Source organism: Pteropus vampyrus, unplaced genomic scaffold, assembly GCF_000151845.1.
Source record: "Pteropus vampyrus isolate Shadow unplaced genomic scaffold, Pvam_2.0 Scaffold57, whole genome shotgun sequence".
Classification (NCBI taxonomy): domain Eukaryota; kingdom Metazoa; phylum Chordata; class Mammalia; order Chiroptera; family Pteropodidae; genus Pteropus; species Pteropus vampyrus.
The window spans coordinates 6,016,425-6,032,028 of NW_011888838.1; positions in this window are offsets into that span (position 1 = coordinate 6,016,425).

Here is a 15,604-nt window from a genome sequence, read left to right on the forward strand (position 1 = left end):
ATATAATAATAACTATGGGATAAAACAGGACGCTCTGGTAATAAATGCGCATTGAAAAATAACAGAAAAAGAGAAGAAGAAATGGGTTGCCAAGCAAAATGGACCATACTTTCTCTGAATTATTCCTGGCTGTTTCCCCAGCACCTAAGGGAAAGTCTGGCATGTAGTAGATGTGCAATAAATGTATGGTGGATGCAAGGTTTAATAAATAATAGAATGGAATCATTTATTCAATTTATTTCACCGAATATAATCTGTTTTTGAATTCTAAGTGGGTTCTTGAACTTGCTCCGGACCCACCAATATAAATAAACAAAAGGAAACATATCTATGAACAACTGGTTGTAAATTTTATTTGGAATACATATATCTCTTTAAACAACCTCCAACCATCACATCTCATAAGAGTTTGCTGGTATACTTTTTATCAAAGAGAAATACCTATAGTGATAACAAATCTTGCCGAGAGGAAACTGTTCTATTTCAGGTTAGGTAAAATACTTAAAAGAAACATTATATGTGAATTTTAAGATGTTAAAAGTACTCACACAAATAGATGATTTAAAAGGAAGTAATCCTATAGATCCATGTGATAAATAAGAGAAAATATTAGTTACCCCTTTAAAATGTTTCCCTTAATACTGAATGTGCATTTCTTCAAACTGTTGAGAATACAATCATTACAAGGTATTGGTATCACAAGTTCAGACCAGTAAAAAGATTTGTGAACCAAGAGACATTTGAATCAATCAAAAGACTCCTATTTATAATAGGAATAATCAAATTAAAATCAGCAGAAAATAAATATAATATTTTAGCCATATGATATGCCAAAATGGGTCCTACCATATGATAAATTTGGTGCTATGATAAAGAAGAATTTTAAATTAAAACATTAGTCAGTAACATGTGAGCCAGTAATAACAAAACACATAATACAGGCTTTCCTGGAATCCTGGAATCATTCTAAAGTTTCTTCTACATTTTTCATGGTGTTCACAGCCCATTTTATTAAGATCAATTAGTGTTTATTGAACAGCCACAGGTCACATGACACTAAACGAGGTGTTTGGGTCACAGAACACATCACAGTGGCATACTTAGCTACGTGACATTTTGCTTGAGAATGGAGGATGGAAAAGCAAGCATTTAAAGTTGATCTTTGCCTCTGGTCCCAGGGTGAATTACATAATATCAGTTGATATTATGTCTTCTTCCTGCCCCAAGGACTACCTCTAAAATGCTGGGCTTCTGAGAAATACATCTCAGAAAAAACATCTTTTGGGAGGCTTCGATCCATGTGACCAGGAGGTACTCATAAAAAGTTTAGATTTCTTTGTTCTTTCTATGAAATATAATAGTTTCATTAAGAAAAAATATTTTGGGATTTATTACCACCACCTAATAATGTATTTTCATATTAAATTTTGATACAGAATTGCAGAATGAAAGAATAGAAAAATTTGGTAACAGTCTCAGAAATATCAGAATATTCATTAAGATATCACGAAGTGCCATAACTTTGTAACAAACTTGTGTTACAAAAACAATTTTGCAAGTTTTCCTCATCTAGAAGCATTTACTTTGTACTTTTCAATAAAATGATATCTGTAAGTCACTTTCTATATGTTCAACTGTTTTCACTGTACGTGATTAGAAATAATACATCAGAAAACAGAATTAGAAGATAGTTTGTAGCTGTGGAATTCATAGTTTTCTAATTTTGTTTTTAAAAAATTAATATTATTTTTGGCAGTTTGTAAAATGTGACAGATAAAAGTTTAAATTATCCATTACAACTGGAATAAACTTATTTAATATTTTTTCTTAGTGACTTTGGTACAGATTGATATGCCTTGTAGTAGTGTTTAATCAACTGCAGAGAAATTCAAGTGAAACGTGAAGGCCCAACTCAGTCAACTATTATATTATAGATGAATATAATTTATTAACATGAGTTCCTGAGAACAAGATCTGTTTCTGAGGCTATTTAATAACTTTCATATTTCAACTTGTTCACCATTTAAGGTTATACTTGAGAAATAAAACATTTGTGTAGATTAGCAAATTTTGTTATTAATATCTGAATGCTGATTAAAATGTAGTGATGTAAATAGCTTATCATTATATTTATTTTTTCTATGAAATGTTCTGGTTTTCTAATTCATTTTAGAATTATCTATTTCTTTAAGGAAGTTTTTATCTTCAGCATTATAGTTAAAGTTTTTATCTTCAGCATATGTTTTGTAATGAAAGACTTATTAGGACTCTCTTTTAACCAGCCTTTTTTCTTTTAGGATACAGATAAACATTGGTAGAAAAGGTTTTTTTTTCTAAAATTATAGTATAATTTTATACTATATTAAAAATAAAAATAAATAAATTTAAAGATTTAATTGAAATAGATTTATTCAAATTCTTCCTATCACTTACTTTCTACAGTTATATTTCAGTAATGCAAAGTAATTGTGATAGATATTGCAAAAGCCTTTGAGTCTAACAAACATGGATTCAAGTCCTGACTCTACTATATCTTTGCTAAGTGAACATGGAAAAGTTGCTGAGAATCTTAGTGCCCATTTCTGCAACTTATCCCTGGTTTCAGTGAAGAAAGGTTTTCCCTAAGCAAATTTTTGTCCTCTTTCCCCATTGTCCCTTTCTATGAATAACTTGCACCCTCAACTCAGATCTTTCTTTCTCTTGAGATCAAATTGCCTGCAGAGACCACAACTGCTGCTTCTCTTCCATACCAGGAATATAAAGGGGTTCCCTGGCCTGTTCTGTGACTAGATGATTAATTCTCCCTAATTCTAGACTTCGATCTTAGCAAAACCACTTGCTAATAGACCTAATGCCACATGTGCCAACCTGGCCTCCGTCGATAAAAAAGGTCATATGTTGACCTCCAACTTTTTTTTTTGCTTTATTTCTCCATTTATGATCCCAAGAATAAAAGAGACATGTTATTATTTAGAGGTCCTCTTGAATATCCACTTTATGTATTTTTTTGTTTGTTGATCATCTAGTACTAAGTACTAGCGATTATCATAGATGTGTTCCAGAGACTCATTTCCTTCTCTCATCTACCCTAATAGGCAGACACATTTACTCTTATTTTTAAAATGTGGAAACAAGGTTTATCAAAGTTAACTTTTTGAAGGTAATAAAGTTAATAATTGAGAGAAGTAGAACAAACCTGGGTTTAACTTCAAACCCCATTCTGTCCTTCTTTCTACTCTGCATTTCATAAAATATGGATAGCCCTGTGCAATGCTTGGTATTAAGGGTTATTCGATAAACTTTAGGGTTCCATATCAATTTTCTATTGTGATGTAACAGACTACCACAAAATTATTAATTTAAAACAATACATATTTATTACCTCACAGTTCTGTAAGTCAGAAGTCTGAACAGGCTTGGCTCAGAGTACCGTAAGGTCTCAGCTGGAATAAGCTCTCCCTTCGAGGCTCTGGGAAAGAATCTACTTTCATGTTGACATAGTAGTGCCAGAATTCAGTTCCCTGAAACTCTAAGTCTTAAGTCCCCATTTATTTGCTGGCTATCAGCTGGGGGTTGCCCTCAGACTCTAGAGACTACACACATTCCTTCTCACATGGCTCACTCTTATACCACTGAGCAGAAAAAGAAAGTTCTCTTCTTTTAAAGACTTTGAGTAATTAGACTAGGTCTACCCGGGTAATCTAGGACAATCTCTCTATAAGGTCAACTGCTTAGTTACCTTAATCACATCTCTAGAGCTCTTTTTGCTATGTGCCTTAACACATTGAAAGGAATGATAACTCATCATATTTAGAGATCCAAAGATTAAGGAGGGGAACCTTTTGGTGGAGGAGGCCATTCTCTACTACCAATTCTCTGCTATGAGAAATGATGTATTCATTTTTTATCTCTGCCATAACATTTTACCATAAGTTTAGTGTCTCAAAACAGCACAAATTTACTACCTTCCAGTTCTGCAGATTAGAAGTCTGACATGAGTCTCGATGGGCTAACGCCAAGGTATTAGCAGGGTAGGAATTTCTCCTGGATGCTCTAAAGGAAAACTCTTTTTTTTGTTTTTTTTCCTTAGCTCTGGCCTTCTTTTCCCATTTTTAAAGCCAGCAACTTTGCATTTCTATGAGAAATCTTCTTTAGTCATATCTCTTTCTCTATTTGACCACAACTGAGAAAGGTTCTCTGATTTTAAGGATCTGCAGGATTAAATTGATCCTAATCTATTAATCCAGAATACGCTCTCCATTTTAAGATCTCTTATTTAATCACATTGCAAATTCTGTTTTGTAATGTACATTAACATATTCACAGAGTCTAGAGATTAGGATGTAGACATCTTTGGGGAGCAGGGTGAGTATTATTCTGCCAACAAAAAATGATGTTGGTACAGATAAATTTTAATACAAGATCTTGAGTTATAAATGAGATCAAATTATATTTATTACCAAATTGTTCAATTTGTTATTACCAACATTAAAATATTCATATTTTAGATTTTAAATCTTTAGTAAGTAATAATGACTTTTTGAGTTAATTTGAATACTTAATTAATTAGAATATCCATTCTTCAAGCATCATTGCTTATATGCTCATATTGCCCACCAAAGATTAACTCTATTTAACCTTAGTATCTGATAGTTTCAAATTATTCACTTCAGTTACAAGGTCTATCATAATGGAGACCTGAAATTGAATTAGTTATTCAAAGTATCCTTCTTTTCTTCTTAACTGCCTTTTATACTATTCATAATCATTTTTATAATTTCCTTTTCTTTGTCTTAATAGTGCATTCAAGATTCAATTAGAGATCTAACAGAAAGTAGACTGGGAACAGAAATTATTTTTTGACACTGAAACTACCTAAAATTCCTCACAAACTTTTACATCAAATTCACATCCAGTAAAAAAATAAGCTTACAACCAGTCAAAAATGAAAAAAAGCATTGTATATGTTGTGTTTTTCTTAGCTATGGAAATTTAAGCATGGTTGAAAGTTAAAGCCCATATGGCTATTACTACCTTTCAACTCACACTTCCTCTAAACTCACTCAGAACATTCTTTTCCCTAAAGTCTTCCAAATATCCTGCCATTTCCATTTATTTGATTCTTATTACTGACTGCCTCACATTTAGCTACCCTTTATACTGATGTATTCTTTCTCCTACTATGCTGCACACTTCTCTCCTCTGATGTCCCAGCCAGTAAACTACAGACATTATTCCTATAGTGAATGTTTGATGTTTTTAGACTAATTAATTGAAAGCCTATGTATGTGAAAGCTACTGATAATTCATATAATTTAAACTACTAAAATTCTAATGTATAATGATGGCAGAACATCTTAATGACAAAATGTAAGGATTTAACAGACATCACTGAGAAATTTTGAATCAATTCTTTACAATTTTGAGTACACCAGGCATCTCTTGCCTATAGATGCTATTAGTCTTAGCATAGTGTTATTTTTGTGAGAAACAGTTTAACAGCATTTATATGTGCTTCTTGTATTAAATAAGGGTGTGAGATAATCAGGCTTAAAAAATAATGACTTGTTTTGCTCATTAGCTGAATGAATGTGGAAAATGACTCATCAGTTCATAAATTTGCCATAATGCTATCTTTCGTGTCAGCTAGCACTAAGGCCCAGATTAGCAGGAAGCCCAGAAGATTACAGAAAATTGCCATTAAAAAAATGACTTGACAACATTTTAAGTTTGTTATTCTTTGGCAAAACATTGTAGTCAGCCAATTGCTGAATTCTTTGCATGCTGTTAGCCTCTTCTTGAATTATATTCAATTTGTAGAAACATGATGTGTTTTTGTTTTACATGGACAGGACATAAGGTTTACCAGCTTGAACTGGTTTTTCTGTGAAAAACTGTCCAGCACCCCACTGATGCTAAATGTGTCATTAACCTTCTACCTGGAGTGTTTATTACCTTAACTTAGACAATATTCACAAATGCCCTTATCAACATAATGAGGTCAAGGCAGCAATCAATGTCTGCTGAGCTGTCTCTTTTTTTCTTGAAAATACAACTGCTTTTTAAATCAAAAATCTATCATCTAGGTTAAAAAGAGACAGAGAGACAGAGAGCTTCATTGTACCAAAAAAATCAGTCTTTATCTTTTACCAAAAAGGGTACAAAAGTTGGGTGATCATATCATTTATCTTCCAAGGATACTTTTTAGAAGAAAAGGGAGTACCACTAACAGTTACACTGGAACAACTATATGCAAACAGGAAGCTTCTTAGACAAACCAGGATATGAGATTACCTTGTGCTAAAAAAAAAAAAAAAATCAAAGACAGTACTCTCTTCTTTGCAGTTTGACAATGGTGAAACATTTCGAATATGTTAAATTCGAAATGTTTAGTTAAAACTTTGAGCTTAATGGACCCCCCAAAACTTATTCAAGTAGCCCAGGTTGGTACATATTGCTTTTAATAAGTTCAGAAGTTTCAAATCAACCACACCCCAAAATAATCAAGGTAAATAACTTGGAAGGATGAGTCTAATCCTATGGAGTTTTTCTTTTTTCTTTTTTTCCTTTTTTCTTCTTCTTTTTAAACTTATCATCAATTATTATCAAAATTTCTTTGGATTCGTAAGAGGTAGCCCAAAGACTAGGAATATTTGTATATCATAACTTTGTTTCAACTACCTGGGTAGTATGTTTCTTTTACCACTTAAAACTGAATGATTTCACTTTAGAAGCAAAATATCTGACTCACAGGTATTTTAAAAGGAAATAGTTTTAAGTTTAAAAAGTCATGTCCCTTGTTCTATATCTTACATATATCTTATATATATATAAAAATTTCCAAACTTTTAAACTGTAATAATTAAAATTTGTGCTTTAACTATATATAATTACCCCTCATTTAAAAGCTTCTGTTACACTTACATCATTTAATTGCTAACAAATATTTGGGGATCTGTGTGTTTTAGCCTTTGTGGCAGGCTTTATTCTAGACATTGGGGATACAGTAGAGGACCTGGGAGTCAAAGGCCTTGCTTCAAAGAACATACATGGTAGTGAGATAAAAGAGAAAATAAACACAAAGGACATAAGTAATAACATAATATCACATAGTAATTAGTCCTATTAGAAAAATCCCTGAAGAGGTGACATTTGAGTAAAGAGCTTAATAAAGAGAAGTAGAGTAGCATTCTAAACAGTAGAAGAGTGATACTCTTGGATGTGGCAACATATACAGTATTTTCAAGAGACATAAACTATATTGATTGGAACAAAGGGGATGGAGGAAGGTAAAGTTGGAGAGATGAGCACATTATTTGGACATGGCTCTATAATTCAGTGAATTATAACTAGGAGTCTATAATTTAGTGAGTTTTATGTACAGTACTTTTACCTATGTTTCATCTGCCCTATAAATAGACAAAATTCATACTCTGTGATTTCTTTAAATATTATTATAATACAAAATTTTTCCCAAAAGAAATTTGTACTAATAGAAACCGGTAATTTTTTTTTTTTTTTTTTTTTGTAATTTTCTGATACAGAGCTCAAGTCAGACAGAGCAAAAGGTGAGGGGCAAATAAATAATTACTGTGGTTTTGTTGCCTTATTTCCATTTTTTTTAACCTCAGTTGAAGCTTATAGTATCATTTTTTAGAATAGTCTCCTTCAAAAACCCCATGGATTTATAGATTCATAGGATATATGAACTTAGAATACTTGTACCTTACAAAACAACTTTATTGCATCAGACTTTTCATGATAATTAAAAATGGATCTTGATTTCTGGTCAAGATGGCAGAGTAGGTAAATGCTGTACTGCCTCCTCTCATGACCACATCAAAATTACAATGAACATACAGGATAGCCATCAATGAAGATTGCCTAAAGTCTAGCTGAACAGAAGTCTCACAAGTAAGGACATAGAGAAGGAGCCACATCAAGACAATAGGAGGGGCAGAGACACAGAAGGGGCTAGTTGCCATTCCTGCATGTGGCAGTTGAAAATTGGGAGGGATAGCTCGGCTGCAGAAGTTTCCCTGGAAGAGCAAGGGGTCCCAGTCCCACACCAGGCTCACCAGCCCAGGGTTCCAGGCCCGGGGGAAAAAAAGTCTCCAGAACTTCTGGCTGTGAAAAACAGCAGAGATAGTAGCTGAGTGAGACGAAAGGCTGCAAGAATCCAGGCGTCCATCTTAAAGGGCCTGCACATGAATGAACTTGGCCTACAGTGGGGCCACTTTCAGGAGGACCTGGGGTTGGCATGCCCAGCAGCCAGCTTGAACCATGCCGGAGCACCACCTGGGAAAACATCCAAGGGTGACAAACCCAAAGAGCAGACTTGGCAGGTACTAGACCCCTGTTAAATTGAATCCTGCTCCATAGGGTCAGTCTATACACAACTGCTCTTCCACTGCAGTCACAGCCAGTCCTCACAACCATTCAGCCTGAGGATCAATCCCTCCCTTTTGATGTGCAAACAGCAACCAAAGATCAACTACAATAGGAGGGCACACACAATCCATACAAGGGACACACCTGAAGCACCCAGTTCAGGTGACCAGGGAGCTTGCCCTACTGGGTCCCACAGGACACCTACTACCTTAGGTCACTTTCCTAATACCGAGAGACACAGCAGTCCTACCTAATACATACAAACAAATACAGGGAAGCAGTCAAAATGGGGAAACAAAAAAATGTATCAAATAAAAGAAAAGAATAAAGCTCCAGAAAAGGAATAATAGAAGAAAGACAGGTAATTTACCAGATGCAGAATTCAAAACACTGGTTATAAGGTTGCTCAATGAACTTAGGGGGACAGATAAACTCAGTGAGAACTTTAACAAAGAGACAGAAAACACAAAAATGGAGATAGAAAGTACAAAAAAGAACCAGTCAGAAGTGAAGAATATAACTGAAATGAAGAATATACTAGAGGGAATCAACAGATTAGATGAAGCAGAGGATCAACTCAGTGATTTAGAAGATAAAATAGCAGAAAACACTCAATCAGAACAACAACAAGAAAAAGGAATCCAAAAAGATGAGGATAGTTTAAGGGGCCTCTGAGACAACATCAAACATATCAACATTCATATCATGTGGATACCAGAAAGAGAAGAAAAAGAGCAAGGAAGTGAAAACCTACTTGAAGAAACAATGATGGAAAACTTCTCTAACCTGGTAAAGGAAATAGACATACAAGTCCAGGAAGTTTGGTGAGTTTCAAACAAGATGAACCTAAAGAGGTCCACACAAAGACACATCATAACTAAATGCCAAAGGTTAAAGACAAAGAGAGAATCTTAAAGACAGCAAGAGAAAAGCTGTTAGTTACCTAAAAAGGAGCTACCATAGACTGTCAGCTGATTTATCCATAGAAACTTTGCAGGCCAGAGAGATTGGCATGAAATATTCAAAGAAGTGAAAAGCAAGGACCTACAACAAAGATTACTCTACCCAGAAAAGCTATCATTTAGAATCGAAGGACAGATAAAGAGCTTCTGAGGAGGAGGAGGAGGAGGAAGAAGAGGAGGAGGAGGAGAGGAAGGAGAAAAAGATGAAAGAGATGAAGAAAAGATCAAAAATATGAATAATAAAATGTCCATAACTACATATCTATCAATAATTACTTTAAATGTAAATGGAATAAATATTCTATTTAAAAGATAGGTAGTTGAATGGATAAGAAAACAAGACCCTTACGTATGCTGCCTACAAGAGATTCACTTTAGGTCAAAAGACACATACAGGCTGAAAGGGATAAAAAATGATATTTCATAAAAATGGAAACAAAAAAAAAGATGGAGTAGCAATATTTATACTAGACAAAATAGAGTTTAAAGCAAAGGCTATAACAAGAGACAAAGAAGAATGCAGTTATCCCACTTTGGGGTATTTATTCGAAGAAATCTAAAATACCACTTTGAAGAGACACATGAATCCATGTTTACTGCAGCATTATTTACATTAGCCAAAATATGAAAGCAACCTGGATGTTCATCAATGAATGAATGGATAAAGAAGATGTGGTACATATATACAATAGAATATTACTCAGCCATAAAATAATTGAAATTTGTCCTCTGTAACAACATAGAGAGTGTTGTACTGAGTGGAGTAAGTCAGACAGAGAAAGGCAAATGCAAAATAATTTCACGTACATGTGGAATCTATAAAACAAAATAAGCAAACAAACAAAACAGAAATAAACTCATAGATACAGAAAACATTTTGGTAGTTGCCAGAAGGAAAGGAATTGAGGGGTGGGTGAAAAGGGGGAAGGGATTAAGAAATATAAAATATTTCTTAATAGTAGTTACAAAATAGTCATGGGGACATAAAGTATACCATAAAAAATGTAGTCAATAATACTGTAATAACTATACATGGTATCAGATGGGTACTATATTTATCAAGGTGATCACTTCAAAAGTTATATAAATGTCTAATCACTATGTTGTCCACCTGAAACTAATATTATATTGTATGCCAACTGTAACTGAAAAATAAAAAATCATTTAAAAAATGGATCTTGAAGAATAATAAAGTGCACTTACCCCTAAAAAGACAAGTAAAACACAACTTGCAGGTGACGTATGTTTTCTACATAATTATTTGAGTGGATAGGTGTTACATCAAAGGTAAACAACATTTTCCCTTGATATTGAATTTTAATAAGCATTTTTTTTAATTTTCAGTACATTATTTAAGGAACATAAATAATATAGGATAATTCATTTTGTTATTTTGTTTTGTTCTATTTGTCAAGATGTCAGGATCTACCAGTCTAATTTTCAAATGAAGATTTAAGAAACTGAGTATCTATCAGCCTATTTTAGAAAAATGATAATACCTTATTTCCTTCTTTAAAAAATGCCAATATTTCAATGCCTATGCATATTACAGATGTTCAGTTGAAAATGTCAATATGTTATTAGCTTACTAAAGGCATCTACCTAGATGTAATGACAATATTTATTAAATGATTGAATGAACGGACATGGCAGTAGAAAACGTATCTGAAAGGACTTGTACTTTGGGCGAGTTTGTTTACCAGTCTGGATAAGAATGGCTCTTTGCACGTGAAGGTACAGCAAATTGTTCTGTGGGATGATCCTTCTCAACAGTGATAATAAGTAATTTTCAACGCAAATGCTCCACAAAAAAGACTAATGTTATTCTATTTGCTATTTAGCTTTTGCCATTTTGAGTGCCAAGACTATTTAAAGCCTCAGGATCCTGCTTGTGATAGGTCAATGCAAATTTGATGATCCATCCAAATTTATAGAGATGTCGCTTTAATGGTGCCATCATTATTGGAGCTGTCCTCTGCAAAGAAATTCTTAGGCACTAGTAGTAAATGACAGATGTGTTAATTAAGAGACTGAGGCAAAGCCAAGGTTGATGTTCTAATAAACAGGTCATTAACTTTGATAATGACCAATTTGAGAAGATGATTGTTATTACAAACTATATTCCATGAGTTATGAGAGCAACAGTATAATTCTGGAGTACATCCAGTGGTCACATTATAATAGGAAGTCTTCTAAAACAATGGATATTTCTAATATGTCACTCTGCCTATTTATAACTTTATACATTTGCAAAATGTGGTGGTTTTAAATAAAGCAAAACTTATTAAATGTTTAATTGATTAAATTTATATAAATAATTGGCCTTTCCTCTGAGAGTCAGGTGAAAAGTTTTGTCATTGGTAATCTTAAGATTCTGACTAACTTCTGTTCAAGATGGCAGTGTAGGTAAATGATGTGCTTGCCTCTTCCCATGACCTCATTAAAGTTACAACCAAATTATAGAACAATAAACCCGGAGAATCATCTGAAAACTAACAGAACTCCTATAACTAAGGATATAAAGAAGAAGCGATATCAAGACTGGTAGGAGGGGCAAAGACTCAAAACTAGCGAGCTTCACACCTATATGTGGCAGCTGAGCATCAAGAGGGATATCTCAGCTGTAGAGGAGCCCAGCAAAGTGAAGGGCTCAAGACTCACACTGGGGCGCCCCGGCGCCTGGGGAAGAGGAGTCCCTACAAAAATCTTGCTTTAAAAATCAGTGGGGATTCCAATCATCCAGGTGAGACAGAAGGCTGCTAGAAACCAAGAAATTCCCATAAAGGCCCACACAAAGACTCACTTGCTCACAGGCATTCACCCTCAGCTCCAGCAGAGAAAGAGCAGCTTAGGAGGCACCAGAGACATACAAGAAAAGACTGAGTTGTGTGGCTTCAAGACAAGGTCTAGAGGGATAGTCACCACTGTCTCATGTTTAGCCTTCCTCCTGTGCAGCCTATAGGTGGGCACCATCTTGCCTGTGTCAAGGCTTCCCTCTACACGGCCAAATCTGATTCTGCATTGGCTTGATGAAATCTGCTTGCTCTACACTGGTGACTCCCTGGGACTCTGCTGTACTCAACTTGCAAACTGTCAGAGGCATTTTCATGGCTAGGCAACCAGCACACACACACACACACACACACACACACACACACACACACACTGCACTCTCAGCAGGAGGCTCCTTCAGTAGCAATCAACAGGCTTTGGCTCCCATGCCTCCAGAGACACTTTCAGTGATGGGCAGCCAGCCCCAGCCCAAGCTGCAGTATTTCTTGAATGAATTTCAGGGTCTGGGGTCTGAGGAGGGTAGCAGCTAGCCTCAGTGTGATCTGAGACTTTTGTGAATAGCCACAGGTTCAAACGCAAGCACCAATTCTGAATCTGCACAAACCTGGGAAACAAAACTTGCTCCACTCTAGTGACTCCTCACACAACTCGTGTACTGCCCAAGGCTATTTCAGCTACTGAGCCTTATAGGCAGCCTCAGGCCTGGGGGTGCCCTGGGCCTTTTGCTGAGGTGCCGCAAGTCTGGTACGGAGGGCAGTAAGCCTCAGTCAGTTCACGGCATGGATTCTCACATGTCTTCAGGTCCAGCACTAGCAGTGACCAACCGAGGATAGTTTTGTAACTCATACCAGGTAGCCCTGGGCCAGTCACAGGTAGCTGCTGACCCTGGACTTCACAGAAACCTCTCCCAAGGGGTTCCAGAACCAACATACCTGGAGGTTGGCATCAGACCACAACAGAGCACCACCTGATTAGCCCCACAAGTGACACCTCTAAAGGGTGGTCTCAACAGGCACACTAGCCAGCTGGGGCAAATCCCAATCCATGGAGTCAGTCCACATATAGCAGTGCATACACTGGGCATGGCCAATCCTCACAGCCAGTCAGCCTGAGAGTCAGTCCCACTCACTGACATGCCAACAGCAATCGAGGCTCAACTATAACAGGAGAGTATACACAACTCACACAAGGGACACTCTTGGAGCATCTAGTACAGATTGAGTAGAGAGAAGGTGCCACTGGGCCACACAGGACACTTATTATATAAGACCACCCGGCCAAAACTGGGAGCCATCGCAGATCTATCTAATACATAGAGAGACAGTCAAAATGAGAAAACAAAGATACATGTCCAAAATGAAAGAACAGGAGAAAATTCCAGAAAAAGAATTAAATAAAATTCTTTAAGAATGTACAATGAACTTAGGAGCTCAGTGAGAACTTCAACTTAGGAGCTCAGTGAGAACTTCAACAAAGAGATAGTAAGCATAAAAAAATGAGATAGAAAATATTAAAAAAGAACCTGTCAGAAATGGAGAATACAATAACTGAAATTAAGAATAAACTAGAAGGAATCGACAGTACATGAGATAAAGCAGAGGATCAGATCTGTGCTTTGGAAGTCAAAGTAGCAGAAAACACCCAAGTGAGGAAAGAGCAATCAATCAACAAATGGCAAAACTATACACAATGTAGCAATTATTACAGTTTATTTTTGGTAATATCATGACTTAAAATAAGAAAAGTTGTGCATATTTCTGATTATCATTTCCTGATGAATGCTTATTATGCGCTAAGAATTATTTGAAAAATCTTTACATGAATGGAACTATTTAACCTTCACAAATAGTTAAAACTCTGACCCTCATTTTTCAAATGAAGAAAGGCTCACAAGAATATGACTAGCTGATCCCATGTCACACAACTAGTAATTGGTACAGACAAGCCTTAAATAAAATGACACGTTGATTATAAAAATGAAAAAAAAAATGCACCCCCTCAAATTCCTACAACATAAAGTGCCACCATTGACTTAGACAAATAAGTTGATTTTAGTGAAAATCACTTATAATGAAACTATTTCAGTGCTGCCATTAGAACTGTTTCTGTTCTGACATGTTTCGTATCTACTAAAATGACAGACAATAATAGTTGCTGATGACAAATGGGAGAGCAGAATGTTGGCAACAAAATTAGAGCCATGCTTCCAAGATACTTAAAAATATGGTCTTTGGTTTATTTTCAAACAGTATTAGATGTAATTTAATTAAAATGCCCTGTTTTCTTGAAGCTACTACTATAAGTATAAAACACCACAGCAGCAAAAATTCTAAATTTAATAGGTTATAGTCTTTATTTTCCTTAGCCTCTTTATGTCTTTACAATGTCAAATCACTGTTAAGAGTGAAATCTTTCCATCAATTAATCAGTTGTTTTTTTGATATGATTTCAAAATATTATTGTGTACAACTATTTAGCTAAATTGTTTGATTTAATTAAATTGGCTGAATATTTTGTTTTATGGAATTTGTGTGTCTGTGTGGAACTTACCAGTATCACTGGAAAATATTGGTTAATATATTCCAAATATGAAAGATGCTCTTTTGGATTATATGAGAAACAGCAAAATCAATCAGAAATTATCTTTTCAACCAAAGACTACTATCATATATAGGAGAGAGAAGAATGTCTGCATAAATATCTATAGTAATATGGAATATGACAATTTCTATAAGAGTGGTACTAAGTGACAAAGAAATTCAGAGGAAGTAAAGATTAATTCTGAATGGTGTCAAAGATTGGCTTTTAATTTTTTACTTGAAAAAAATGTGTAATTGAAAAAGTTTTGGGTTGCCTTGAAAAACAGTGAAGATTTTTACAGGAAGAGTTGGAGGGACAACATGATTTTGGGAAATGCATAATGCGGAGAAATGAGGAGTCCGCATGAAAGTACAAATGAGTAAAGCAGAATAGTGAAAGATAAAAGTTGGTAAAATATATTAGTAAAAAACACTAAATGTTCATTTATAAAAGAGTGAGATGACTGAAACTATGTCTTATTCATAAAATTATGTATATTTGTTCATTCAGGTACTTAATAGGTCCGTTGTAAAATGAGATTACTGTTATCAGAAGAAATGAAAGATTAGGATGGTAGGTATGTGTGTATTTAGGTAAGTGGTGATAAAAATGCAGCTATGAAAGCTTACTACAATGGAAAAATAAATGGGACTCATTATTTGTTAGATATTATGGAGGAAAAATGCTAGACACAGATGAAAAAGTTAATGATTTGATAGGTGTGCCCTTGGTTTCTGTAGATGATGGTGCCATTAATACCGAGGAGCAAGTGACATCAGGATGAATTTAGAATGAGTGCTTGGCTTATTGGGAACTAGTAAAGTTTTATTTTTTACATATTTAGTCCAGATAGAGATGTCATATTAGCAATAGTAAAT